This window comes from Tiliqua scincoides, chromosome 1, assembly GCF_035046505.1.
Source record: "Tiliqua scincoides isolate rTilSci1 chromosome 1, rTilSci1.hap2, whole genome shotgun sequence".
Taxonomy (NCBI): domain Eukaryota; kingdom Metazoa; phylum Chordata; class Lepidosauria; order Squamata; family Scincidae; genus Tiliqua; species Tiliqua scincoides.
Window position 1 is genome coordinate 145,698,983 of NC_089821.1, and position 26,066 is coordinate 145,725,048.

Below are 26,066 nucleotides of genomic sequence, written 5' to 3' on the forward strand. Positions count from 1 at the left end.
GAAATATAATTGGAGCAGATTGCCACTAAAGAAGATGTTCCTTTCCAGCTGGAGGGAGCTTATGAATAAAGAAATGTGTTGGATTCTGTCAAATCATAGCTGCATTTTTTTTAAACAACTGAGCTGATACAAATCACAGAGAGCTGTCAGGAAACATTAAGAGGTACTGAGCACCACCCACAGCAGATACGCAAGAAAAAAAGAAGCAGAAAGAAATTCCACTCCGTATCATAATGAAAAGTGGCCGATTTCCTTGCCTGTTTCATGAAGCCAATTAGATATTCCTCACAAATTTCATATACCCATTTTAATGAATCACGTTTTGCATCCCTGTTCTGAAGGTGTGTGCCACTTTTTTCTTTAACCTTCTGCTTCTGCCTGTGCCTCTGTGGAGGATATATCCTTTTAGAAACAAAATTGATTCGGTAACCCTGAAAACGTGAGTTGCAGTGGCTGACTGACAAGTGTCATCGGCTTCAGAAGTATCATGTCACTTCAGCTCAGCTGCACACAAAACAAGTTACAATGCAGGTGCCACACATGCCGAACAGGTAATTTTGAATATTAATCCATTTATCATATGTCTATTAACCACCTTCCAATAACTATTATGATAGCTGGATGTAGGGGCACTATTTCAGAGTTTAACAGCAGGAAGGATAATATTCTCATCAAGTTTTAAAGGCCTGCTTTTGGATGTATTCCAAATTAAATTGCAACACACACACTTCAAACTCAACCTCCTCTTTGTAGATTAAAATCTTCCTTCACATTTCATAACATCGTATTAACACAAGTGAAAACAGTCACCCTTTACTGAAACACAGGAACTTGTGTTATCCCCATGTGCATCTAGACCCATTCAGCTGTTTATGGCTAATGAGTTGATCAGAAATGCAGAATATGCTCAGAAATAAGGGGAGCATGATGCCCAAAGCCACCTCTCTAAGGGTGCAATCCTAACCAACTTTCCAGCACTGGCATAGCTGTGCCAATGGAGCATGTGCTGCATCCTGCAGTTGGGGGGCAGTTACAGAGGCCCCCTCAAGGTATGGCAATGTTTGTTCCCTTACCTCGAAGTTGCATTGCCCTTATGTCAATGCAGGGAAATGGGTTAGGATTGCACCCTAAATGGCGTTCATGGCCTGATGAAATCTGCTCTGAGCGAAAACAATTGGTTCTGAACTTGATATGAATCTTCAGCTGCAGAGGTTTGCTGAGAAACTAAAAATGGCCACTGGGAGAAAAATTCATACTTTCAAACTTGTCTTATGCTGTCTTATGCTGCTATTTCCAGTCAAGGCGATATGGGAGCAGAACATGGTTTTACTGCTGTGTGTCTGGAGATGCAAAGAAAAACCCTTTCAATGGTTTTTCAGACCTCAGAGGTTTTTCAACCTTCCCCCCCCCCCCAAACTTCAGACATTGCTACATGCTAATTGCAATGTCAAACCCAGTTTTTGGCAGCTAATGGTGTGAGTAGGGGTGCACGAGTACTGTGTGAATGGGAAATAGATACAGAAATGGGTTGAAAAATAAACATACCCCTATATTTTCATGAGACTCCACTTGTCTCGTGTAACAAACATAGGTTTGTATATATGTTGTATATATACAGTAGAAGGATAAGCAAGTTTGGGAGTCACGTCATTCAGTTATTCATGGTGTCTAATGAATGCCTCTTGTCATCAAGAAGTGCTGTGTAAGCAAGGGATGGGGAAGGAAACATGCTCAGGTCCAGTCCTATCAGGGCACAATAATGTGAAGAGGTTCCCTGGAGTGCTGCCAGCTTTTCCTCTTCCTCTTTCCCTTTTGGATTCTCATTGGAAAAAGAAGTGATGTAATAGTTGGAGCCTACCATTTCTCCACCTCTCCTCACCTGCTAAGAACATAAGAAATGCCCCTCTAGATCAGCCCAAAGGTCTATCTAGTTCAGTTTCCTGTATCTCACAGTGGCCCACCAGATGCCTCAGGGAGCACACAAAACAAGAAGAGACCTGCATCCTGTTGCCTGCCATTCCTTGCATCTGGCATTCTGATCTAGCCTACTTCTAAAACCAAGAGGCTGCACATACCCGTCACAGTTTGTATGATGCACTTAACTTCAAGAAATCAGTCCAATCCCCCTTTAAAGGCATTTTTGTCAGATGCCATCACCACATCCTGTGACAAGGAGTTCCACAGACTAATTTCATGCTGGATAAAGAAATACTTTCTCTAAGTCTCCCAACACTCAATTTTAGTGGATGTCCCCTGGTTCTGGTGTTGTGTGAGAGGGAAAAAGAACATCTCTCTATCCACCCCCAGCATACCCTCTTTAGGATACTTTTTTTCTAGACTGAAGAGCCCCAAATGCTATAGCCTTTCCTCGTAAGGGAGGTACCCCAGCCCAGAAATCATTTTGGTCACTCTCTTCTGCACCTTTTCTATTTCTACTATGTCCTTTTTGAGATGTGGTGACCAGAACTGGACACAATACTCCAAATGTGGCCTTACCAGCAATTTGTACAATGCCATTATAATATTGGCTGTTTTATTCTCAATCCCTTTTTTAATGACTCTAGCATAGAATTGGCCTTCTTCACTACCACTGCACACTGGGTCAAAACTTTCATCAAGCTGTTTGGAGGGCACCAGGTTGCAGCTCTCTTGTTGTCTTGTGTGCTCCCTCAAGCATTTGGTGGGCAACTGTGAGATACAGGAAGCTAGACTAGATGGGCCTATGGCCTGATCCAGCGGGGCTCTTCTTATGTTCTTATGCCCACCAGCACTACAAGATCTCTCTCCAGATCTGTCACAGACAGCTCAGAACCTATAAGTGAAGTTTTGATTTTTTGCCCCAATGTGCATTCCTTTACACATCAACGCGTTACATGTTGAAACGCATCTGTGACCTCAAGCTGATGCTGCCCTGCCTGAAGAAGAGAGGCTGGCCATTGTGCCCTCATGCTGGTGCTGCCCTGCTCTGAAGGAAGAAGCTGGCCATTGTGATGTCATGCTGGTTCTGCCCTGCCTGAAGGAGAGAGGCTGGACATTGCGATGTCATGCTGAAGCTGCCTGGCCTGAAGGAGTGTAACTCAGTGCATGACTTTGCCAAGGGGCCGCAGCCCCCAGCAATTTCATGCTGGCACTCTGCCTGTTGTTAATTTGGGTTTTTAAAAATTGCATAGGAAAGAATCAAGTAACTCTGCTCAAGATATCATTTGAGCCTAAGAACATGCAAATGTAGTCTCCTGTCTGTCTTGCCCTGTCTATTTATCTTTCATGGGTGTTTTCCTCATATAGGCTACTGCTGCTAATGATGATGAATGACTACCTTTGTGCGCTCAGATTGTCTGTACGTCTTCACAAAGTAATGGAAACATTGCACAGTAAGTACAAATGGTACAATTAGAGTATAGCATCCAAAAATGAGTAAACTGCTATTTCACTTGTCGACTGCGGAGATTAAAAACCTGGGTTATAAAGTGCTGTAAATGCATGTTGGTGTTCTTGATATTGATCATGAGACCTAACCCAAGAAAATGAATACAGTATTCCAGTTTTGTGGCTGATTCCTAAATCAAACAGTTGTCTTTGTTGGTGGTGAAATTTGGTAAAAATAATGGCTTTTTGGGTAATAGGCTGATGTAGAGTCCAGTATGCTGCATAGACAGTAGCTTAGCCTGGGGGGCGGGTGGAGGAGCTGTAAGTGCTGCTTGGCTCCAGAACTTGCCATGTACACTGCTTCTTGCTCTTGGGGCCATTTCGAGGAGAGAAAGCAATGCAGAGGTGTCTCCTCCATGTTGCTTTCATCCAAGGGGAGGGGTAGCTTACATGGTGAGTTTCAGAGCCCTGAGGCACTTACAGCTCTGCCCCCGCCTCTGGCTCCACTACTACTGTGCATAGATTTAAGCAGATTGAGGAGGTTTATGGAGAGAAGAATTATAGAGGAGAATGATGAAGTGGCACTCTGTCTTTGGTTTCTGAGAACACAATTTTGTTTTGTTTTTAAAGAGTTAACTGTTATGGAAAATAGTTGCTCCCCCCCCCCCCAGTGAATTTTAGGAAGTGGCATCTATCTGACATTTTGCTCGTTTCCTACTTCTTCACTCTACATGAAATCAGAACCGAAAACTCCTGATATAAATTAGACCTGAGAGTCTTTGTCTAGCATGCCATTAAGGAGATCAAAAGTGCTTCAGGCTAGAGATGGCCTTACTGCTGATGAAATGACCCTCACAGGTTTAATTACAATGTGATCTAGAGACAGAGTGTTAGATAGCAATCCTTGCCTTCTCACTTCTGTTTTTTCAACAGTTCTCATAACATAATAGGGAGAGACTTCTTGTTTTTCCTGCTTTAGGTTACCACTGCTGAAAAACTAGCTGCTAATAACATTTCACTGCTGTCAAAAAGAGTTTTTGATGGATTTCCTACCCATGTAGAGCTAAAATATTGGAAGAGATGAACCATGTGTTGTAGTCCCAGGTTGTTTAGTTTTGTGAACTGTTGTAATGGAAAGATCCCTCGAGGAGATAGGGTGTGATGTCATCAGTGGCCCCTTGCTCTGACAAATCTGGGAAGCATGGGGTTAAAACCAGGGCCTTAGATTGCAGTGAGTGTGTTGCACAGCTGCAGCCACTTGGAGGCAACAAGGCCCTCCTGGTTAAAAGCAGGACCTGGAGGGAGTTAGGGGGTGGGTGTAGAAGGTAGGAGAGACTGGAAGGAAGTTGGAGAGACTGAGTGCACAATGCAATCCAGTTTTCCAGTGCTGGTGCAGCTGTGCCAATGGGATGTGCACTGCATCTTGTGGTGGGGCAGCAATCCCAGAGGCCTCCCAAAGGTATGGGGACATTTGTTCCCTTACATTAAGGTTGCATTGCAGCTGCATCAGTGCAAGAAAATTGGATAGGATTGGGCCCTGAGGGAGCAGAAAGAAGAAGCTTGGAGGAAAAAGGATGGAGTGACGGATGGACTGAATAAATGGAGACTGCTGGAGATGCTGGAGACTGGTGTGTGGATACCATGCACAGGAGCTGCTGGGAATCAAGGTGTTGCTGCAGTGACAGATCAGGTGAGCTTCTCTGTGACAGATCAGGAGAGAGATCTTGAGGTGGTGGTGGACAGCTCGATGAAAGTGTCGACCCAATGTGTGGCGGCAGTGAAGAAGGCCAGTTCTATGCTTGGGATCATTAGGAAGGGTATTGAGAACAAAACGGCTAGTATTATAATGCCGTTGTACAAATCTATGGTAAGGCCACACCTGGAGTATTGTGTCCAGTTCTGGTTGCCGCATCTCAAAAAAGACATAGTGGAAATGGAAAAGGTGCAAAAGAGAGCGACTAAGATGATTACGGGGCTGGGGCACCTTCCTTATGAGGAAAGGCTACGGCGTTTGGGCCTCTTCAGCCTAGAAAAGAGACGCTTGAGGGGGGACATGATTGAGACATACAAAATTATGCAGGGGATGGACAGAGTGGATAGGGAGATGCTCTTTACACTCTCACATAACACCGGAACCAGGGGACATCCACTAAAATTGAGTGTTGGGCGGGTTAGGACAGACAAAAGAAAATATTTCTTTACTCAGTGTGTGGTCGGTCTGTGGAACTCCTTGCCACAGGATGTGGTGCTGGCGTCTAGCCTAGACGCCTTTAAAAGGGGATTGGACAAGTTTCTGGAGGAAAAATCTATTACGGGATACAAGCCATGATGTGTATGCGCAACCTCCTGATTTTAGAAATGGGTTATGTCAGAATGCCAGATGCAAGGGAGGGCACCAGGATGAGGTCTCTTGTTATCTGGTGTGCTCCCTGGGGCATTTGGTGGGCCGCTGTGAGATACAGGAAGCTGGACTAGATGGGCCTATGGCCTGATCCAGTGGGGCTGTTCTTATGTTCTTATGTTATGTGACTGGAGAAGCTGCTTGCAGGTGAGTGCAGGAAGGAGGAACTCTGCAGGTTGAACAGGTGAGCTACCCTAGTGGTGAGGTCCAGCAGTGTTTTCTGCAGAACTAGAGCCAAAAAGGAACAACTAATTACCTGAAAGTGGGCATATATTCTCTAGGTGTAATGTGGACTGGGATTCTGGCAAAACAACTGTTACTTTCAGTATTATTTGTATGCTTTAGAAGTGGCATCAGGGGTCAGCCAGGTTGGGCACTGAAGGCCCACACAACCGATTGCACACTCAAACTCTCTATACCAGTGACAGTGGTAGTTCCCTATGTACCATCAGGGGAAGGCATTGGCAAGGACAGCCTACGCCTCAGTGTTGCCTGACTCTCTCCACAGTGTTGCTGCCATCCCACATACCTGCCCTCCCATGGGGCAGGTATGAAGATAAGCAAAGTGGACAGGACAGGCAAGTGGTGGGGGGTGAGTAAGCAGGGGGAGGGCAGGTGAGTGGGAAGGACAGGCAAGCAGAAGGAAATATTGCTGAGTAAGTGGAGAGGACAGGCCAGCCAGAATGCACCTCTGCTGCTCATTGGAAACAAAAGTGGTGTGGAGAAGAGATGCCATGCACACTTTGGTAAGGGAAGGGCAGGGACAAAAAGGAATGAGAGTGGGCCCCAAATCTCCTCTCTCTGCCCACTTTGTGCTTCACAAGGACTGGGTGGGAGTCAACACACACACACACACACACACACACACACACACACACACACACACACACACGTGCGCGCGCGCGCACGATGTGTATTTTCACATGTCCCTTCTAAACGGAGACAATTGGAGCACATGGGTGTAGCACCTCTCTGTCTCTGTGCATCACATGTGCACACATGAATGCACACACTAGTGTGTACAAGAGCATGTGTACCCAGCCACAAATGACTTTTCCCAATGGAAATATATTAAAGACAAATGCTGCCTCATTTGTATCAGCAGAACTACAGTATCCATACTGGAAACTGAATTATTACTGTGGTGCCCTTCTTCAGGGTGCCAAGACATGAGCCCATCAGTGTTGCCAGGCCCTCCACTCCTACATCCATTGAGCTCCTGGGCAGCCCATGGAGGAACACCTCTGCATCTGCCAAACCTGAATCCATGCCCATTCCTTGGCTTCAGATCGCTTGGCATTTATTTTGGGCAATGAGGGATGCTCCCTGCCCTCCCCAGCTCCTTAAAGTTTAGTTTCAATATCACATCTATAACCAGGACCCCATCGCTCAAGGTCAGGACAAATCTGTCAAAGGCTAGTAAATGAAGTATGACAAACTTGTTCGGGTTTGATGCCTGCAGTGGTGTCTGATGACAGTTCTATCAGTGTTGCTGATATCCTCTGAGCTATGCTGAAACACTACTTTGGTGACATGTTTCCACTTTCAAGGGTGACTGGATGTGGATACTTTCCTTCTCACCTGGAGGGTGAAAATCTTACTTCTAATACTGTAACTTCAGCATATGGCCTGAGTATCCCGCTGACCCCACCAGAAACAGCACAACAGGCCTCTCCAAGTTTCACTGATAAACTAGAAGGAGCATGATGCTTCATACATTTCCTCTCCTTGGGGCCTTTAACCAATTTGAATGAATAATGTGTTATTTGAGTACAGTAATTAGGCATTGTGTAATTCTGTATGACAGATGAAGAGCCCTTCTTTGAGGACTGCATAATGTTGGTACTATTCAAAAATTAAGATTAAATAGATACAGGATAGGCAGTCTTGTAGCTATTTTACACCCATCATCAAGGATTACTTAAAGTGCAAATTTAGGCATGTCTACTTGGAAATAAGCTGTATTGGGATTGTGCTCTTACTTGTATTATCTTTAGATTTTACTCAATTTTCTTATGTTCAGGTCCACTAAAGAAGGATTGGGAGGGAGGAGGGCTGCCAATTGCATCCAATACACTCGTTATAGTTGTTCCTCCAATCTAGACTTGACAGGTTTTAATTTTTATGGATAAGAATAGATTGCTGTTGATATCAAGAAACACATGGCACTCTAATGAGAAGTAATTTCCATTGCTAATAATCAAAATGTGCAGAAGGAACAAGCATGAGTGATAAATTACGTTTATCTTACAACGTTTAAATCAAATGCTTTTAAAAAGTAAATATCAGTGCAGCCTCTCTCTCTCTCTCCCCCCCCCCCATTTTACTGGTTATATTTTGACATTTGATGTGGATAACATGTATTTTCAACCACATTATAATTATAGTCATGTTCCAGTTATTTGAATTTGAACACAGAATTACTATTCAACAATTCTTGGGGACACCCCATCATCTTCTGCAACTGTGAACCATTAAACAAATAAAAATAATGCCAAATAGCTTTAATGTCGCTTTAATTTAATGCTATTGTGTACAGTTCAAACACAATCGGAATGAAACTGGGAAAGCTGAAAATATCCTCCCCCAAATAAGTGTACTAGTATCAAAGCTGAAGTGTTCTGAAATAAGACAATAATGCTGAGATCAGTCATAAGGTGTAACTTCTACCATAAAAAGACTAACTTCCCAATCCTGTCTGCGAACTGCGCTGCAGGAGCTCAACGTTCCACTAGGTGCGTTCTGGTGGTTTGAAAGCTGGGGCACTGTCACATGCTGCCAGGCTGCTGCCACAAACAGTGAGTTGCCTTGTGCATGTGACATCAGCTCCTCTGGTTCCCTCAGCAGCACTAAGTTGGCACAGAGGGTGGCCAGCGAATGAGGAAGTGGGCAGGGAAGTATCAGGGCTGAGATCATGGCTGCTGGGAGGGAAAGAGGGAGGTTATCAGTGGCAACGGTGCCACCCATATGCCACGTCTCCTGCCAAGCCTTGCTACACATCCTTGGGTTCCCTCAAATTCACACCAGCCAAAGCAGATTGTGGTGACCCATTGGGGAGCACTGCATGGCAGAGTAGGTAAGTAAAATTTATTTTATTTTCCTCTCTGTCATGCCATGTTCCTTGGTTGGCTCATAGGATGCAGCAGACATGTCAATGCCTCAGGCCGGCCGAGGACAGGATTAGGGTTTAAGGCAGGGGTGCTCAATAGGTGGATCGCGATCTACCGGTAGATCGCGAGGCAAAATGAGTAGATCGTGGAGCCCTATCTCTCCAAACTGTTAATATTTCAGTTTTGTCTAGTGACTAGACGAAACTGACATATTTAGCTGACACTAAACTGACACTGAAACTGACACTTTAGCTGCTCTGCAGGCATGCAGCAACAAAACTGACGAAACTGACTAGACTCCAGCAGGGGCTCCATATATTAAAGGGGGTGTCTGTCAGACGCTTCCTTCCCCCCTGGTAGATCTCCGGGCCTTGCTGGGTTTCAAAGTAGCTCTCGAGCCAAAAAAGTGTGAGCACCCCTGGTTTAAGGTTTCTTTTTTTTTTCCTACCTGATTTTCGTTGTCTTGAGAAAAAATTGGCAACTTGACCACCCTGTCTGTCTTTCTGGCTTCAAACAACATTATCGATGGAATGTTCTTAATGGAAAAAAAAAGGAGTTCCTTTTGTGTGCCCCACTGGTTTCAGAGGCATGATTGGAAGTAAAACCGATGAGGGCCATAAGTGCCCAGCTTGAGGAACACTGTGCCTCATGTCATCAGGCAAGTCTCATTCGTCCAAGATTCTACTGCCAGCCGAAAGTGTTTCTTTTCTTCCCTAACAGGTTCTTAATCTGTCTGAGAGCTGAGCCTGCTACTCTAGTCTTTGTTTCTACTGCAGAATTTGCATAATTTAAAAAAAAAAAGATATTGTACATGATTTTATTATTTTTTTTTTGAATGTACGAGTATTATTAGCAGCTGGGAGTGTCCCATTATTGGGATGGAAAAGCAGGGCATACATTTTTAAAATAAGTAAAAGCCATTTAGTGGTATGGCATAGAGTTGTACTGATACTTGTAGCAGTGACTTTTGGGGAGCAACCAAACAGGTTGCTGGATGTAGGTGCGAGAGCAGAAGCAATGAAAAGTCAGACAGAAAATCAAGAGACAGCAGGCATATTGAGGGTTGAGAATGCAGAGAGAGACAGGCAGTATGTACCAGCCTTCTCACTGCCGTTTTATTGAACTTTGCAACATTAATTCAAGTTACATCGAGTTCCCAGATTGTGCCACATTAGAAGCTCATGCAGGGGTGAGAACAATGGGTGCTTCTTTCGAATGCCGTATCAGCTCACACCGTGGCCTCGGGAACTCGGCACCCCCTCGGCGTGCCATAGGGGGGGAGATTTGCCTTGCCATATCACCAAAGCCTCAGTGCTCCTCTGCATAAGCACTAAAACACCACAATACTGGTGGACACCACTGTCCATACTCACACACCTGCAAACTCAGCTGCTTTCCAGATCAAGTGTGGTGGTGATCCTGCAGGCAACAGAATATGCATTTGGTAAATCTTGTTCATCCAGTTTCACTTATAGATCAAGTTCATCTGACATGGGGAACCTAGATTTCTTCCGGAATCGTCCTCATGCTCATCCTCCCCTCCTGGCTGCTTTATCAGAAGGAGGAGAAGTGATGAGGCAGAAGGGCACAATCCTAACCCACTTTCCAGCACCGACATAAGTGTAATGCAGTTCCTAGGTAAGGAAACAAACATTTCCTTACTTGGAGGAGGCCTCATGACTGCCTCCCGACTGCAGGATGCAGCGCATGTCCCATTAGCACAGCTATGCCAGTGCTGGAAAGTGGGTTAGGATTTGGGCCCAAGCTGAATAGGACAGAAAGTGCTGTATATGTATTGCATATGTATTCCTGCTGCATACATATTGTTAAAGGTAAAGATGCAACCTCGGAGTCTAAGCTGCAACCTGGCAGTCCTGTTCCTACGTGTCTTTAGCAGTGCTGGTGGTTGTGGTCTTTTAATACAATGGTGTGCTCGTCCATCTGTTTGCTGTTTTTGGCCAACAGCCACCTAGATGAAAGTCTGCCATTCCCCCCCCCCCCGACCTCCTTGCATGCCTCTTGCTCTTTGCCATGGTCCAAGCGGCTTCTCGTCTCAGTGTTTTCTCCATCCCAGCTAAATTTGCCCTGCCTGAGGAGTCCACAGCAGAAACGAGGTTTTCAAAAATCTAAAAGCATCTCAAAAACTTGCTGAAAAACTTCAGTCACAAGAGATGGCAGAAAATCTCAAAGAGCGTGAATGATGTTGAAATGCTCCAAGTCCGCAAAATGTGTTTGGCTGTGTGGGGGCAACAAGCAAAGAGGTAGGAAACAAAACACTGAAGCCTGTAATGAAGAAAAGAGGGTGTGATCGTAACCTAACAGAGAATCTGTTGGCAGCCACAGAGCCTTCACTGTTGCCAAGAAAAGCCTGGAACCATATGGACAGTGTCGGCAGTTGCATAATAGCATTATGTGCTCTCCACTTTTCAGAGTAGTGAGAAGTTCCAGGGCAACACTATAGGATTTCTTGCCTTCAGATGAGAGAGCACCAGAGATGCATGATAGCTTTGTAATATTTCTTCTATACAAATATGCAAGCTGATAATAAGAGGAAGCAAATTTAAGTTCTTGAATGTGAAAAGTGGCATAGAGTTCTATAAACAAATCAAGAATCAATATCCTCTAGGTAAATGAACATTTGTTTCCTTACCTGGGGGTAAGCCTCTGTAACACAGTCTACTTGTACTGCGATTTTGTGCTAGCAAGTTCACTGGTGCAGATCCATGTGGACCTGAGCCATGGGATCAGGTCCTGGAAGGGGGGCTAGGAACTGCCGTATACCTTCCTTTACCCAATCCACCCATCCCCTGCCTCCTAGTCATCCACCCCTGCCCCGTTGTCACCCTCCCCCACCCCATCCAACCTCTCCTGTCAACTTACTTGCCTCCCTGACTGGCTTTGACTGACTGACTGACTGACTTGCCTCAGTGGTCCAGGGGGATTTGCTGGTTCATACAGGAAGGCTCTGACCTTTCCATCAGTGCTCCAGCAATGATTGCCTCCAGGTGCTATCAGAGTGGCTTTTACAGATGCTGTAAGGCACTTAGTGCTGGTGGAATGCTGCCAGTGGGGCAGTCCAATAGGATTGGGCTGCCTGTCTCAGAGCATTTCACACCTCAGTCATATTAATAGCAAACCTGTGCAATAGGACAATCATATTAGTCCCATATTGGGAGGGGGTGAGGGCAGCTGTAGCTAATTGATAATGGCTTCCTGTAGAGTTTATGGTAGAATGGACATTTGAACTGAGGACTTCCTGGCTCTTATAAAAATATGTTGTGCCCAGTCTCTGCTGTTTGAGAGGCACTGTCAGAAATTTGCCCAAATGATTACTGCTAATGTCAGTGGATTAGGACTGTGGTTCCTTTCTTTTACCAAAAACAGTTGTGCAGCTAGAGGGGTCATAAAACATTCAGTATTGCAGGGTGCCTCACCTTGGTGTGCAAGCATTCCTCCCTCCTTCAGAGCCGTTCTGGGTCGCTAGAACAAAATGAGTCTCCTCCATTTTGCTCTAGCAGCCCAATGGCTCTGAAGGGAAGGGGCCGCTTGCATACTGAGGTGAGGTGCCCTGCAAAACTTAGTCCCTTGCACCCCCTCTACCTACACTACTGAGCAAAAGGTTCCATTTCAGGGGATGCAAATTTTTCTCTCAACAAGTTGCGCTGTGCGTGTGCGTGTGCGTGTGCGTGTGCGTGTGCGTGTGCGTGTGCGTGTGCGTGTGCGTGTGCGTGTGCGCACGCTTTCCAGGATTCTAGTCAGTAAGAAAGACTAAAGGCTAACCCTGCAGAGTATGAGGCTTCAGACCAAGACATTTCTGCTGTGGCATTGACTGGTGCCCATGGCCTAATTCTTCCTGAGGCTGAATGTTGCATCCCATGACATGGCAGAGCACCAGCTGCCACCTCCAGGGCTCCTCCTCCTGTTCCCTTGATTTGAATGGGAAAGAGGGAATGGAGCACAAGAGGAGGTGTCAAGAAGAGGACACTGTTCCATGGCTAGACCACTCAGGCTCACTATTCTCTCTCTCTCTCTCTTTTCCAAACTCCCTCCTGGTCTATTCCCCTCTTTGTTTTTGAATCCAGGGAGCAGCAGCAGCAGCAGGAGGAGCGGTAGAGATGGAGAGAGCTGGGTGGAGGGTGCCCCCATCAGAGGCATCTGCCAGACAGTTGGACCAGCCCTACTGGCTTCAGAATATCCCTCTGGCCTTGCTTGCAGAAGTTTGAAGTAATCACCGTGGGATTTAAAGCAGTGACTGCATGATCCTATGCATATCTTCTCTGAATTATGTCCCATTGCATTCATTGAGACTTGCTCCCAGGAAAGTGTGGCTAGGATTGTAGCCTGTTTGACTCATATGTGAGTGTGAGTTAGCTTTTGTGAATTTTGCTGCATTTCATTGCATTTTTGAATTCTGAAGTATTGATGTTAGCTGCCTCAGGCATTCCATTTTCTGAGAGGAAAGGTGAGAAATAAATATTTTAAAGAAAATAAAAAAAATGATTTCACTGTATAGCAGCAACTGCTATGATGTGGAATGCTATCTGATTCCTTGCCCAATTGACAAACAACAATCTACCCCTCACCTCATTTCTTGTTTCCCTTTTATCATCTTCTATTTCTTTCCTTTCTTTTCCCATTTCCCTTAGTTGAAAACAAAAGACTGGATAATTCTATAAAGGCCCAAGGCCACAACAACAGAACTTACATTAATTATTTGGAACCCTTTTCTTCCTAATTAATTTCCTTCTAGCTGAAGGACTGATGTATACGTTTTTCAAAACTTCTGTTCTGTTTTTATTTAGAACTTTTCCATTTTTCCCCCCGTCTTTGTTTAGTGCCACGGTTATAGATAATGAGAAACATATTAAACTGAAATGGTCATTAACAAGAATGCATGCATCTGACTGAGGGAGCACAAGGAGAGGATGTGTGCTTGGTGTACTTCAAATGCTACTTTCCCAGATGTCGCTATGGGGAGCGTAGGTTGGGGTGAGTTCAGGAAGGCAATCTGGCAAGCAAAGCACAAGCTCTGACAAGGTAATGACACTCTAATTACTGCAAATGTCACGGGATGCCATGTGCTCAGCATGCAAAAGAAGACATAAATGTGCATCCTTCCTTTGCTCACTAAGAACTCAGCGCTGCCATGCAAAGGGCATGTCTTCAGATGCCCCTTTTGCAGGATGGTCAGCCCCGTGATGCTTCTGTCTTGTCTTTAATTGGGATGCCTGCTTCTTGGCCCTGAACTGTTCATACAGAAGCAATGATTGTGCCCTCACGTATTGCCTTGTCTCCCTTTATTTAAAGAATTAGGTGAAAAGTTAATGTCCAGACCCAGGAGTATGCATGACATAAGCTGATGTGTACATTTGCTTTTTCGTTTGAAGTTCAACAAGAAACAACTGGCAAATGCAACAGGCTATACTGATGGGAGACATGCATTGCTTGCTTAGGGACAAACAAATTGTGACCTTCAGCATGTAAGTGGAGCTTCCATGTTGGCTTCTATTGGCTTTTCAAAATAAAAAAAAAAACATCTTTGGATACAAGGGGAAGCCCCACTGCACTCTAGAGGCTTTCTGAGGTCCACAGAGGCCATACATGACTGCTCGTGGCCGCTGCGGACCTCAGAATGACCAAAAAAGCAAAACAACAACAACAACAAAAAACACAAAACCAACTTCCAGTTTTATGATAAAACTCATAGAAACAATGTTTTTAATGCCTTATAAGGCAATAGAAGGCCTGGGGAAGGCGCGGAGCAGCACGGGAAGGATCAGGCTCAACACACTGAAAGCAGTATTACTGGAACACGGTCCTTCTGTCAAAATTTCTGTAATCAAAATGGCTGAAAAGTATGCCCCTAAAAGTGCAGAAATTATTGCTTTTAGGAGGCTGTGATTTTAAAAAGAAAAGGAAAGAAAGTAGGTCCATGGAGGACCTATGCAGCTGCCCAAAATTACTGGTGGCAGCAGGTTGTTGTAATGGCTGCATTTGAGAGACATCTCCTTATGCCTTGAAAAATGCTTTCTGCTCCAGGAAAACTGTATTAGTGGTTGAAGGGTAACATCTCTTTCCAAGGATGGCACCATAACTCTTTCCGTCTGAAATACAGAAGAATCCAAAATCCTTGGGCTTCAATTAACTTTTATGACATGTCAAACAGCTGCCTTTCCCCTGAATATTCAGCAAAAGACCTCTCACATATTACAGCCACAGATTTTGCAGCCAAAAGGAGAATTATTTTTGCTTTGAGAGATGGCAGTATGTCCTGTTCCTTTGCACATTCTAAAAAAAGGTGAGAGAATGGAACATATTGGGTATTCTTGAAGTTTGAAACAGATTAGATTTATAGGGTCATAGCTGTAACGGGGAGCTGCGGCCAATGGCCTAGTAGGTTAAGGGAGCTGCTCTATTTAAAAAAAGTTTTGGAACCACTGGACTTAATGGAATGATGCTGCAATCCTAGACATGTTTACCATTCCCTGAGTCCCATTTGGACGCGGTGGCACTTGCCTTGGAGTCAAAATGCATAGCTTGGCCCATAAATCACTAAAATTGCTCAAGAGTTTAGGGTGTGATTCTCAGATAGAACTTAAAATGTACATTTGAGTGAATCTATGAAGCTTGCTGTTGAGTATGTTACAGTTGATCTGTGGCAAGGAAGAAACAGATGCTGTGAATTCATTTTGAATCACAGCTATTTTTCAACACCAAAACACAGTGAGCCCAGGTGTACTCTCTCATTATATGATATACACCAAGTCTTTTTGAAGAGGTGTCAAGCATCTGCATTTTAATTATTGCAGAGTCCTCTGTAGAAGCATGCCTGAGAAAAGACCGGAGTTCAAATAAATAGGTAGCACACCTGGTTTTAAACCAATGCAAAAACCATCAATGCTGGTGAATGAAGGCGCCTTATGATGAGAACTCTTACAATCAGAATCAATGATCCAATTGCCTGTCAAAAGGGGGAACAGAGGGCTAGGAGGATAGCACAGTCGCCTTCTCACACTTCTCTCAGTGCATTCAGTCAACATGTAGGTGGGATTGAACTGACATGCAGCTGCCAGCTCCAGTCCAGATAAATACTTTAATGTATTGCATTATACGTATACATTGATCTTTGTTGTAATCATGTAGTTAAGTGCAGTTTTCACAATTGTCCTCACCTACATTAATTGCCCATATGCTGAAGGCTAAAATTCCAGCATGTGCTGGTAACTAACGGCCTTTAACATATGCAAAAGGAACAGGGTACCGGCCTGCAGGAGTAAGGACAAAATATGTTTTTCAGAAGTAGCCTAATTCTTAATGCCAGTGGCAAGGGAGTGGCAATGGGATATGGGTATCTTATCTTGAGTGCTCCTTGAGCTTCAGGGTGGGCCACTGCGAGATACACAGCCCAATCCTAAACTTCCTGGCACGTGCTGGAGCAACGTTGCCAAAATTGTTTCCACTGCATCCAGCGGGCACCAGGAAGCAGCTGGAGGTCTCCTTTGGGAAGGGGACTTTCCTCACAAGTCCTGCAATAGGGTTTCTCAAGTATGTGCTGGTAGTTTTGCCGGTGCAGACTTGAGAGATTTTGTGTTGGGCCAGAAGGCCTGACAGGGAGTTCTGGATCTTGCAGAGCGGAATTCTGCTGGCCATGCCTCCTCCTGCGCCAGTTCCTCCCCCTACTTCCACCCTGGAACACCTCCTCCCTGCCTTGACGAACCTCATCAGTGTCCAGAGCGCTTCCTTTGCTCCAGGTGGCTTGTGACTGGTGCTGGGCTCAGCACTGACTGGCACTGGGCTGGCGCCAGCACTGACATGACACAGAGCCTGTCAGTGCTGAGTCCAGTGCCAGCCACAATGTCAGTGCAGTGTGCTCAGGATTGGGCTCACAGAAAGCTGGACTAGATGGGCCCTTGATCTGATCCAGCAAGGCTCTTATATTCCTATTCACCAAGCTTTTTGCTTGTCAACAATGTCACTTTCCACTTCAGCTGATTGCTGCTTCACCTCTCAGTAGTGCACATCAAACTGCATGTGCTCTCTGAGACTGCAATCCTATGCACACTTTCCTGGGAGTACATAAGAACATAAGAAGAGCCATGCTGGATCAGGCCAAAGGCCCATCTAGTCCAGCTTCCTGTATCTCACAGTGGCCCACCAAATGCTTCAGAGAGCACACAAGACAACAACCTGTGTCCTGGGTGCCTTCCCCTGCATCGGGTACTCTGAGGTAGCCTACCTCTAAAACCAGAAGCTTGCACGTACCTACCATGACTTGTAACTTGTGATGAACTTTTCCTCCAGAAATTTATCCAATCCCCTCTTAAAGGCATCTAGGCAAGATGCCATCACAACGTCCTGTGACAAGGGGTTCCACAGACTAATTACACACGGGGAGTGGAAGTAAGTGGGAGTAAAGTAAGTCCCACTGAAGACAATGACACAAGGGGACTTACTTCTGAGTAAACAATCATATGGCTGTGCTGCAAGTCATTCAGAACCTTCTGGAAGAGTGAGTAACCAGGAGACAATGCTTTACTCCTCAGGCACTTGTTTGGCACTAGACACTGGCTCCATGGCTTTGTCACCTGGTGCAGCAATAGTCCAGCTACTCCACTGTTGCCTTATAGGCCCAGTGGTGTTCTGGCTAAGTTCCTCAGGTCAGTGGTGGGTGTACTGCCCCTCTGAGCTGTAGAATTCTAGACATCTAGATAACTGTAGATACCAAATACCTGTGATAGTTTTCAGTTCTTGCTGCTCCTTGGTGTCATTTTTTTCCTTTAGCACAGATGTGTACAAATGCATTGTACTTTTGACCACTCACTGCCCCTCCCCCTTGCAGAAAGATGCAAATACACAGAAGGAACTGAAAGCTGTGGCAAATGGTGGCAAATCTTAGGAATTTTCCACATTATATTGGAACGATGAAGTGGAGGAATGGAAAGCAGAGCCAAATTACTGAACAATAACAGAATCATCACGAGGGAAATCAGAGCCTCCTCACTTTTAAATTGCTCTCAAATGTCAAGTTCCACCAGTTTGAAAAGGTGCTAACATGGCCTTTTCTTTTAAATTACAAGCCACCTTATAATCATAAGCATCAAATCAACTGTTTTGTATTTGTCTTGGAGAAATGAGCATGTACACAGACACATAGAGTAAGTGGAATTAGATTTTTAATATATTACTAGCCACGTAGGGCCATTTCGACTGCAGAATCTGAACTAAAAAGACAATTAGCAGATTTCTTCCTAACATGACAATCCTTCTGCATCTGATTTTGGCTAGCGTGCAAGCTACACAAATACAAAATGAAAAATATTTTGTAAAATCAAACAAAGAAGAAACTTGGAGTCTTTTATCTTCTGAATTGGAATAGATTGGTGGCATGGTTGGGGGGGGGCCTTCCTTGTTTTATTTGTATGTTACTTATTTTATTCATTATCCCGTGCTTTGAGTTTCACGTGCTAGATAAAGAATGAATAAATGATCTATTGATCAAGCGTCATGTCAAGGGCATCTGAGTTTGGTTTTTTGTCACCCTAGCTAGGCCGACAGAAGTGTGAAGAAAGTGAGCAGAGAAGAGGCGATACTGAAAATGCCACAATGGTGAACAGTGGCACTTTTTTACATAGTGAAATATTAAAAGTTTAACTGGGAAATGCCTTCTGGCACAATCTAATTCAGGTGAAATATGTGTAATGGACAGCCCAGTCCACCAGAACTCCCGGTGCAGTGATGCAACCATGCCGGTGTGGCACCCAGTGTGGAATCCTGCAGGGGAGTTTTGGCCTCTGGAGCACTGGTGTCGCTAGGGGGGTGTGGAGGGTGCGGGCTGCACCAGGTGATGCGCTGGGGGAGCGACGTGCCCTGGGGGAGGAACTTCGCGGCGTTAGGAGCTACCATGTCATGCCACATACCGTTGGATGTGGAATGGCCAGCGGAGTGCATTGCAAAAAACAGAATTGAAATCGCTCCTTTCGTCCAAAAGTTACGGCCAAAAAACCGGAAGGAAAAAATGCATGGAGCCTTACGGAAAGTGAAAGTGAGCGGTAGCGCACGTTTACTTGTGCATAGGCATACTTGCCATAGTCCGTTGGAAAGGGTAGGCTGAGCGGAATCCAACAACACCTGAATGGTCCTGATTCAATGAATGCAGCCCCCCAAAATCACCCGAGAATCTTCCCCCGCCCAGCTGTGAGTCTGAGCCCGAAACGAAGCCACGTGATCGCGTTTACTCGTGAGTAGGTGGACTTGCCTTAGCAAGGCAGGCTGAGAGGCTCCAAGGACGTCGGAATGGTCCTGATCCAATGAATGCAGCCCCCAAAAACACGGAGAAGGAGGTCCCCCCTCCCAGCTGCGTGTATATGGAGCTCTATGGAAAGTGAAACAGCCTCATGTCGCGTTTACTCGCGAGTAGGCAGATGTGCCTTGGCTGGTGGTCAGGCCAGGCAAAGGGGAATGTGAGGACACTGGAATGGTCCCGATCCATGGAGCTGGAGCACAACAAATGCTCCAGAAGTTAGCTCCCCCCCCCCCACTAAGAAGGACAAAAAAGTGGCTTGAACTGGTAAGGGGAAGTTTTCTATTTTGCACTTGCAAAGCCAGGTGGGTCTTTTTCCTGATATGCCTGAAATAGAAGAACTTTAAACAGGGCACTGGGAGGGCTGGAAATCTCACTGATACTTTTTGGGGGGTTGTTATTGCAGGTAGACTACAGAGTAAGCTCCATTGACCACTATGGGACTTACTTCAGAGTAGACATGCATAGGATTGGGCTCACAGGCTGCAATCCTACCCACACTTTCCTGAGAGTAAGCCCCATTGACCACAATAGGACTTACTTCAGAGTAGATTCACTTGGGGGAACAGACTGGTTCCCCCTTATATAATTATTTTATTTTAATTTAATTATTTATAATTTATTTTAGTTTGCTTGATGATGTCACTTCTGGCCATGACATCACTTCCAATGGGTCCTGGACAGATTGTCATTCTAAAAAGTGGGTCCCAGTGCTAAAAGTTTGAGAACTGCTGCAATAAGGTGTTAGTAAGTTGACGTGTGTGTGTGTGTGTGTGTGTGTGTGTGTGTGAGTGAGAGAGAGAGAGAGAGAGAGAGAGAGAGAGACTACAAGTTTTAAAAATCACTAAAATCAGAATGTGGAGGAATAATACCATCATTTTTATATATCAATCAATGCGTAATTTCATGCAGAATGCAATGAAACAAGCCACACTGAAATATCTGTGTTATAACAAAAGGTACAGCCAAAAAAACGGTGGGGGTGGGGCATTGGTACATCACCTTGCCCACCTGGGTGTTGCCCCGCCCACTACATGGGGTGACACGCAGGCCTCCCGCACCGGGTGACTCGAATCCTAGTGACATCACTGCTCTGGAGACCTTTTTTGAGCAAGGGAACGTGTTCTCTTGTCCTGGGATAAGCCCCTGCCAGCCCACTGGGTTTACTTGGACCTGCAGCAGTGGTGTCGCTGGCACAAGTCTGCATGGGCCTATGAAGGCAGATGGAGCATGGGAAGGAGGTTTGGATTTGGCAACTGCTGCTGTCTCTTCCCAGTCCCAATCCACCCTCTCCCCGTCCCTGTCACCACCCCATTTTGCCCACCTCCCTCCCAACCTTTTTGCTCACTTACTGAGGCCAGTGGGCTTCCAGAGGCTGCTGGTGCACAAAGCTGGCCACTGGCATGTTACCTTTTGCAAGGGTCAGAAAATGCCTAGCGGTGCTAGGTGCCAATAGGATTCGGTGGCTCTATATTATTATTAACTAGAGTTATAACAGTTTTTTTTAAATTAGGGCAATTATATAGGTGCAGTTAAGTTTTGAATCAAAGTTAAAAATTCAGACTGTAAAGCAGATTGTAAAGCATTTAAGTTAAAAGTTAAGATTGTAAAGGAGAAAGTCACAACTTGTGTATGAGTCCTGAAAGTACTGCGGCTGTGAACCCCTCCTTTAAATGTAGTTCCTAAGGAGTTCGAGCTTTTTCAGTGAGTGACTGTAGATATCAATGTTTTTAAACAACACTCCTGGTAATTTACATGGAGGTAAAATATCTGCCTCAGAATGCAAATCAGCAGGTAATTAACACTCAAAGGCTTGGGAAGATTTTCTCTTCCTCATTACTAAATAATCTCCAAAGACACTGATGAAAGCTAATTAAATTAATCAGCTCTCTCATCTACTCAAACAATGTTGCAGTTTCCACACACGCACAAAACGTAACACATCTATAATGCATGAAATGTTTTTTTAAGAGATATCAAAAATCAAGATGCTCATTTATCATGTTACCCTTCCAGGTTACATCTGTTGTTCATCACCATGCCTTTCATTTGTCATCAGTTGTCATGATGAGTATCCCTGGTACATCTGCACGTCAATTAATCAGTTCCTCATTTCTGTGCGTGGCTCCCAACGCTGTGGACAGAGTAATCCCAAAGTTAATACGAATTCTAAAGTGTCCAGGCTGTTTCCCTTAAAGGAAAAATAATGATGCTCAGATACGTCTTCCGTATTATGCACATGTCACCATATTCTGTCTGACTCCATATTGCAGATGATGAAGTGTTTTCATTTCAGGCTCTAGAGAACATCCTAACGGGTTGCTTGGCAGACACAAATAAATTGAGGATGGGGTGACTGTTCTCTCTGGAAGGACTATGAGCCCACAGTGTAATCCCTCCAGTTCATTACTTGCAATTACCCTGGGACTAAACAGAACTAACCTGCTTTTTTAAGGGCCAGTGAGCTTTTCATTTTGATGAGCATCAATACAGCCAATGCTGTGAAATAGTATAGAATTCACTACCCATCTCCACAAGGAGATGGCCAGTACGACTAGCTTCTCTTCACCCTCACCAATACCTTTGACTTCACAGTGTAGTTCAACTGCAACAAAGCTTCCCCCCCCCACCTTACATTAACATGAAATATCAACCTTTTGAACAATTGGTAAGTGATGCAGAAAGCATTTTTTTTTTACTTTACAGTGATCAATAATATTTTTCAATACATTTTTGAGAATACGCACCCAAGAGTTCAGTAAAGAACATGCATGCCAATATTCAATGAGACTGTACAACTGGGAGATTCTGCGAAGGCTGTTCAGCAGATGAAAATTAATTGGCTTCATTACAGCTTATGAAAGTTGATCCTTCATGATGAGTTTTGATTATGAAAACTCAATCAGCTTTGCCCATTATGGCTGTAGTTTATACATAATGAATATTACACATAATGGTTGTGTGTTGCTTATTTTATAGGCAACATCATTACATGTTAAAATCCACTGCATGTTTAGTTCATATTGAATGTCTCAGGGGTGACCTTCAGTGTGAATTTAGTTGAATGTAATTAACATAATTAACATACCATTTTCCAGAACATGGTAGATGCAACGTTGCCTTGCGTTATCCTGTTGTTCTGACTCTGTGACCCTGTTAAATCTGTCTGGAGGCCTGCAAACAAAACTTGCGCCCAATCCTATCCTTTCCTCCACCATAGTGTGCAAATGTACCAGAACAGGCTGTGCTGCATGCTATTGGGGGGGGGGGGACACATTGGGAAGCTGGGGAAGCCTATAAGCCTTTTATCAGTGGGGGGAAAACTTTATGCAAAACATCTTTTAAACAAGCTGCTATCCTGGATGGAAGATCTGGGCCTTCCAGGGTGGGATCAGATAGGATTTCGAAAAGGATCTTCACCAATTGATCACTGTGCTGTTTTAGCTCATCTGATTGACAAGTACACAAGGCTAAAAAAATCAAAAATTATATGTTGCTTTTCTGGATCTTAAAGGAGCCTTTGACTCCGTTAATAGATCGCTGCTATGGGACAAACTAGTTAAACTCAATATAGACCCTAGACTTCTGACTCTTATTCAGAAACTTTATACAGGTACCACCTGCCAAATTAAATTTACATCTTCGGGGAAATTGACCCCCAAAATTCAGGTCAAAAGGGGAGTGAAACAGGGGTGCATTTTAGCACCCACTCTTTTTAATCTTTTTCTGCACGATTTTACCCCCTTTTTGCTTCAGATAGATGGACATTTTTCCAAACTAGGTTCAATGCATATTCCAGCATTGCTTTATGCAGATGATGCAGTGCTAGTATCCTGTACACCTATTGGACTTAAGCGACTTTTAAATAGAACTTCTGACTATCTGAAATGTAACAAACTTGAACTGAACTCTCAGAAATCCAAAGTTATGGTCTTTTCAAAATCATGGAGCCCAGGTACTTGGTCTATCGGAGGGGAGAAACTGGAACAGGTCAAAAACTTTAAATACCTTGGAATTCACTTCCATTACAATCTTTGCTGGGGTACTCATCAAAAATTGGTTACCAACTTGGCCCGTGTCACTTTGCAGAGCACCAATTGATTCTTTTTTAGTCAGGGCAATCGTTATATACCAGCTGCTCTCAAGGTATTTAATGCCAAGGTATCAGCACAGCTCCTGAATGGGTGCCCTATCTGGATTAGCTCTATAAATCACACCCTTGAGAGTATCCAAGCAAAATTTTTGAGGGCTATCCTGGGTTTACCTAAATCTGTACCATACTCTGCATTATGTTTGGAGACTGGACAATCGCTCTTAGTATCAAGAGCATGGCTTTTAACCATACGCTATTGGCTCCAATTACATTATAACGTGAAACCAGGCAGTCTCCTATCCAGAATGCTATCTGAGTCTGGTTCTTCTAAATGGTATAGCCAAATTAAATCAAAAATCGAATCAATTGGTTTTTCATTGGATTTTTTAAGTTTCTATCCATTCCCTGAAGTTTATCAAAGGGTAAAGTAAAGAATGCTAGACATTGAGGCACAAAACCTCTTTGAACTTGCTTCTAGAATTTGCTCCCCTCTTAATTTCTCTATTCCGCTAAAGTATGGGCAAATGGCTCCTTATCTGAGTATTCTGATCAACCCCTCTGAACGTCGTGCAGTCTCTTTGGCAAGATTCAATGTGTTTCCATCCAAGGTCACAGAAGGCAGATATAGGCAAATACCATATAAAGAACGCCTCTGCCCTTGTAATTTGGGAAATGTTGAATCAATCATACACATTCTTTTTTATTGTCCTTGGCACACTAGATCCTGCCACACTTACATGACTCCACTTCTCAGCAAAATGAATGGGCTTTCGGATGAGGCAAAACTGAAGTGTCTCCTAAATGACTGCTCACCAGATGTGCTAGAGGGAATTTCTAAATTTTTACTTTTGGTGATTTCCAAGCCTTCTTAATGTAATTTGTCAAAAATGTTGATATTTTATGTTGAACTGTAAATGTTTTATTAGTAATTTAGTATCTTAACTCCGTTTTTGATAAACGGGACTAGGACTAATTATGTTTGCTTTTATGATTTCTCTATCTATGCCTAATAAAGGTTTATTCATTCATTCATTTGAAGGGAGAAGGGAAGGGGCCCAAAAGAAACTTTGTACCCCCTGACAAAAGTCTTCTCAGTGGCTCTGTGTGACAAGGCTTTCTTCCTTGACTTGGTATGTTCTGCTGAATTCATTTCCATACGTGCCCTCTGGATAGATGAATAATTTTTCCTCCTCCTTAATCTCTGTTTAATTATAGTCTCTTTGGTAGATCTTGGTGCTTATAATTCATATGATATCTCAGAAACATGCCTACCATAAGGAAGTCAAATCATTTCTGTATCATGTACAAAAGTAGTCTGGAGTAGAAAAGTGATCTATAAAGTTTAGATGGCATACACACTAGCCCTATCAAGCAACAATAGCTAAGATAGTATGAATGGTCCTAAGATACTGCTCAAACACTTAAATGTAAGAAGACCACTGTAGCTGGTTTTGCCATATGCCGCAGTGTGTCTTCTACCTTGTCTTATTCCACTGGTGGCCAACAAGTGACACAGGCAGCAGGCGTTCATGGTACTCCTACACAGGAGACAGAAGGCCACATTGAGAATGTGGATAAACAAAAAAGTGGATGACATTTCTACACAGAGAGACAGTTAAGCCTACACTTCAGTTTTCCATTGTAATGCTGCTCCCACTGAGATTAGAAAGAAAACCACCTCTGATGATGGTGGTGAAGTTCTGTACCTCTGATGGTGGTGGTGAAGTTCCCCCTAGAGTGCCACTTTGTTGTTCTTTGGGCTTGTGGTCACTGCCAAAAGAGTTGGCCATCACTGCCTTTTTCTTCCTTGTGATTCGAGGACTCTATGCAACCTGAGTCATGCCCAGTTTTCTGCTCTGCTCAATTGATTTATCTACTCTGTGAGCACTCAGCTTTCTCATTTGCTGTGTTCTTTGTAATTGCCTCCAGTTTATTGATTGTTTACAACAGACTTTTATAGTTCCCCTAATTCACTATCTAAATGTGTAAATATTATTTGTCATTGAAGTGCATATTTTAAACATTCCCCAAGTATATGATTTTGTCAATATGTTTGGTTCCTATGGGCAGTTCAGCCGTAATGGGTTTCTTCAAGTGCACTCAGTGACATAAAAGGAGGTTGCAATGATCAATCTAAAGCAGACTCCTGGGCAAGGAAGTAGATCAAAACCCTGAAGCTAAGTCTTCACTAGGAAGTGGTTTCTGATTGTTATTTTTAACATTTCTAAAGCTTGGCGAGCCCTGCAGAGATGTCTGGGGGCTCCCTGCACTCCCCCCCAGAGGCTGGCACAGGGGAAGGTAAGTTGAAAATGTCCCCTCTGTCCCCAGCAGCTGCACGATCCTGGGGATTGCGTTGCTGCCTTCTCCCTAAAAGGCTTCCGAGGAGAAGTCTGGGAACCGCTGTTCTAGCCATGCAAAACGACCACACTTTGGAGCAGGTGGCCACACCTGTCTCAAATAAGCCCATGCTCCACTCTGCTGCTCTCAATAGGGCTGGACTTGGTTCATCACTAGTAAGCTAGAACAGGGGTCTCTAAACTTTTAGGCCAGAGGGCCACATCAAATATCTAGCATGGTGTTGAGGGCCGGAAAACCAGGAAGTGATGTTTTTAGGCCTTTAGAAGGCATTCTGAGCAGAGGCGCATGGAATCCCCATTCCTCAGAACACCCTCCAGATGCAACTGGAGCACAGCTCTGGTCACGTTCGATTGAGTGGGCCAGAGGCTTGCAGGGGTCCAGAGACTTGCCGTGGACGGGATAGAGGCTTGTTGCGGGCCGCATCTGGGCCCTGGGCTG